Consider the following 4,930-nt stretch of genomic DNA (forward strand, 5'->3'; position numbering starts at 1 on the left):
GATATGTTCAAATGTTTGTGTTGTTGCCCTTTTTTCTGGCAGGCAGTCTTCTGTGTGGCTTATGTTGTTTGTGTGACACTGAATCCATATGAATTTCAGCCCATGTGTTTGAATTTTCAATTTCCAAGTCCAGATTTCAGGTGGTAGAAGCCTAGGCAGCTGTTTCCTACTTTGCTATAATGGCATACACAGAGATTTCTGAGCCATACCCTCTATGGTGGTGATCACCCACCAGGGATCTGATCAAGAATGCCTCTTCACGAATGCTTTTTTCCAGAACTCTGTGTGTGTGTGTGTGTGTGTGTGTGTGTGTGTGTGTGTGTGTGTGTGTAGGGGTGGGGTGGGGTGGAATCTCTACCTAACCTATCCTTCAGCTTGAAAAATTGCCTAATTTTCTAGAATCTTTTGTAACTGACACAAATGTCTCAGATTCACTTGGTTTATATGACATAATCACCTTTTCCAAAGAATAATTTTTTCATACTTTACCATCTTGGTCACATTTTGATACTATATTTATATTTTCATGGGGGAAAATGGGCTTAGAGTTCAGTTTTTATGGTAAAATGTGTAAGTTTAGAAAGACTTTCAAAATTAATTATGATACTAAAGCTTATTGATTATTGAATGTGACTGACTTACTCATATTTTATTTGCATTAACATATTTAAAATTTTTGTATTTTTATAATTGTAGTATGTATTTTGGGAGAATTTTACCTTAAGTATATGACACTTCACCAGTTTTACTGGCAATGACTCAGAACATATCATAACAGACTCCTCTTTAATCTATGTTTCCCTCTGTAAAACAATTTCACTCACCTGTAGATGACAACCCAGAATGAAAGTCCAGCCCCAATTTAATTCATCTCCATTCTAGGACCCTGAATGATATATATGAGATATATATTGATACCTACACAGATAATTTGCAATTCCAAAACATTTAAAAGTGTGAGATGTGTTTTCTGTTTGCAGCTGAAAGCATAAGAAGCTTTTTTTTCTTCCTTTTTTATTATTTAACATTAAGGAATTTTCTATTCATTTTACATACCAATCACAGACCCCCCCCCTTCCCTCTTCCTGTCCTGTTACCTTCCTGCCCAATCCTCCCCTCATTCTCACCTCCTCCAGTCAAGGTCTCCCATGGGGAGTCAACAGAGCCTGGTATAGTCAGTTGAGGCAAGACCAAACCTCTCACCCTGCACCAAGGCTGTACAAGGTGTCATACCTTAGGCACTAGGTTCCAAAAAGCAGGCTCATTCACCAGGGATGGATCCTGATCCCCCTGACTGGGAGCCCCCAAACATTTCAAGTTAAACAATGTATCCAGAGGGCTTAGTCCAGTCCCATAGGGGCTCCACAGCTATTGGTCCACAGTTCATGGGTTTCCACTAGGCTGGCTGTCTCTGTACATTTTCCCATCATGATCTCTGGCCCTTGTTCATAGAATCCCTCCTCTCTCTCATCATTTGGACTCCTGGAGCTTGGCATGGCCCCCGTCTGTGGATCTCTGCATCTGCTTCCACCAGTCACTGGATGAAGAGTCTGTGATTGCAGTTAGGGTATTCACTAATCTGGTTACTGGAGTAGACCAGTTCAGGCACCCTCTCTACTATTGCTAAGGTGGATTCCTGGGAACTTCCCTAGAACCTTAATTCTCCCTGTTCCCATGATGTCTTCATTTATCATGGCATGTTTTTCCTTGCTCTTCCACTCTGTCCCTGTTCCAGCTTGAACCTCCCATTTCGTTATGTGTGAGAAGCATTTGTGATCTCCATTTCTTAGAAGCCATCCTGTCTTCCTGGCAGGAATGGTAAACAGCATTTGGGGATGATTAGAGTATTAAAGAAGACACAACAAAACGTTAAGGTTTTTTTTTTTAATAGTTTTAAATTTATTTTAAAAAATATTTTGAATAACATTTTGCAGTATTTTTAAAATATTTAAAAAATAGTACGAATAAGAAAATAACGATCAAGTATTTTTCACTTCTACTTCAATTCATGCATACATTAAATTTTGAAACTTTTATCTCCCACAATATCTGTAAGCAATGCATTACAATCACATTCACCACTAACTGTCCTTTCCCTCTCTGATCCTCTGTCTACTCTCATGTGCCCCTTTCTCCTTCCTAATGAGGCCCCTACCTACACTCATGCTCCTCATTCCCTGCCTCCATTCCTTTTATTTAATTATTTTTGTGCAAGGTTCCACACAGGTACTCACAATGGTGTTGGTGTTCATGAGTACAATGGCTATGTCATTTCCACAGGACAGTGCCCTCTGAGCCCCCCTTCAGCTCCCACATTTCTTCTATAATGTTCCCTGTGCCTTGGATGGGGTGACATAGATATTCTGTTGGAGAAAGTCACCATTTTTTTAACACTGTGGGAATTTCACTATTAAATTGTGCATTGGTTGAATGTAACCAAGAGTCAGTAGGATCTCAAGTACTAGTGAATTCCATGATGTTAGGATTTAACTGCTTCATATACAGCACTAGAGAGAAATGTGGTCCAAACCAGTAGAGTGCCTTTGTCCATGGCCTAGAAATATTTCAAGTGACTTAAAGAATACCTGAGGCAATTTACTTATGAAGAGAGGAATTGAATTTAGGATAATGATTATAGAGGCTGTGGTCCATGTTCACATATATGTGGTCCAGAGTCGAGAAACATGTTTCAGACAAGCCCCTCATTTCATGAACATGAAAGAGAAGCCAGAAGGGCTAAATTTCTAAATCCCTTTTGTGGGCACACTCTAATGACCCAAGAACTGGCTATTAAGGCTGCTTCTAAATCTCCATACCACTTCCTGGCAGCTTCACAGTGGGGATTCACAATCCCACACATGGTTCTGCAAACTTTCAACAAACTGTGACATCAGGCTTCTGTGAAATTTCAAAGTGGCATCCCTCAATTAGTGATTTTTATGTACAGTGAGAATCCATGACATTCCTATACAGTTGTAAGGAATAAGATAAGAAGAAAGTTTAGAACTGAGCTAGGCAGATCTTATTTAAGGAAGGCCCACCAAATGACCCTTTCCTCTTCCTACAACTTAATGAACTGTTATTATCTTTTCATCTAGTTGGAAATAAGGCTGTAAGATAAAGTGAGCCACTGTAGCCTAGTAAAAACTGGTGCTTGTTTCCACTCCCTTAATGTCCCCTACTTTCTCTACAGAAATTGCCATGATGTTGCTAGAGTCATCACTGCTATGGACCGCCTGGTCATTTCTATCCTCAATACTTCTTTAAATGCCTCAACCTAAGTCATGAAAATATTTTGTTTCCATGCTTTCTCTGTCACAATTCCTAACACCTCTCTGGCTACATCCTGTACACTTCCTCTGGTCAGATGCCCTTGTGAACAGTTCTGCAGAATTATACCTCTACCATCCTAAGAAGAATCTTCATTTTAATTTTACAGTTTGTTTGGTTTTAGTGTATCATATTAATTAAATTTGATGTCCAACAGGAAACTGCAATAAAAAAGCAATAATTCAAGAGCAAAATGACCAGAGGTACAGTTAGTTCTGAGAGTTATTTATGAATGAATAAAAATAATGTATAGCAAACAGAAGAAATGGGTACAATGAAATTCTTTGTTGAGTTCTCTAGAGTGTAAGCATTTTATAACATGACTTTGTCCAGTTCACTTATTATGAGAGTTCATATTTTTCAAGTGCCTTGTGTCAATTAATGCTCAATAAATACTTTGTAAACCAGTAAGAATGAATAAACAAATCCTATGACATTTTACTTCCTTTGGAGAAATCTGATTTGGGAAAAATCAGTTTTAAGATTCATCATATTTGGACATGCATACAACATTTGACTTACATTTATATTTTCCTTTACTTTTGCACATGCTTATGCATTGTCATACATTCTGTCTATTATGTAATGAAGTCATCATGGTATTTACCAATATTAACTTCTATGCAGATTTTGTAGATGAGGCTTGACTGAACATGTAGGGCAAATTCATAGCTGGAATGCATCTGCTCACATGAGTTCTTATGCCAGCCTCAGTGTAAAAACCATAATAAATTTATTTACCTCTTCTTATTTTACTCCTAAGTTGCTAATGTCTATTTTACAGTAGTAATAAAAAGTCCAGAGAAAGTGCTACTCCCTGTTGTTTTCTGTTTATACTTTTAATTATGAAGATTATATGTCCCAGATGATCCCTATGAATCTTTAAATAAATTATTAGATAAATAAATTGAAATGATATGTTTAATGAGGAAACCAGTTGGAAGTGGTGTCAAAGACTGTACTTCCTCCCTCAGGACAGGGAGAGGTCTGGGAGCTGCCCAGCATCAGACTTCTTGTTACCTTTTGCCTAGCTTTTCTTAATGCAATCCAGCAAGTGTGGATTCTGTTTTACAGGTGAAAGACAAATTAAGCCCTGTTCAGTCTTTGTACTCACTGTAACTATACCCAATTTGTATCAGTAACAACTTACCTAGGGTTAATTTTGGATGCTTTGTTAGTTTTTATTTTATTTTCCTTCAAGATGACTATGACTGTCAGTGAGCAACTGTGACTATATCCAAAGTCATTCTCTATGAACCACTTGTTCTTTTTATAATTTTACGCATATTAGTGTTTTACATGCATGTATATATGTACACCACATGAATTCTCAGTATTAGTGGAGGTGATAAGAGAGTATCATCTTCCCTTGATTAGAGTCACACATGATTGTGAGTCATTATGGGGATTCTGGGAACTGAACCCAGAACTTCTGCAAGAACAGTAATGCACTTATCCACTGAGCCATCTCTCCAGCCCCAAATCTCATTTTATTAAAATGCCATAGTTACCCACATAATACTGTCAGTCTGGTGTGTGTCTATTAGCACTGCGAACTAAATATTTTGACAAAAACAAAAAACAAAACAAAAAACAAAAA

The sequence above is a fragment of the Onychomys torridus genome, chromosome 10 (assembly GCF_903995425.1).
Source record: "Onychomys torridus chromosome 10, mOncTor1.1, whole genome shotgun sequence".
Classification (NCBI taxonomy): domain Eukaryota; kingdom Metazoa; phylum Chordata; class Mammalia; order Rodentia; family Cricetidae; genus Onychomys; species Onychomys torridus.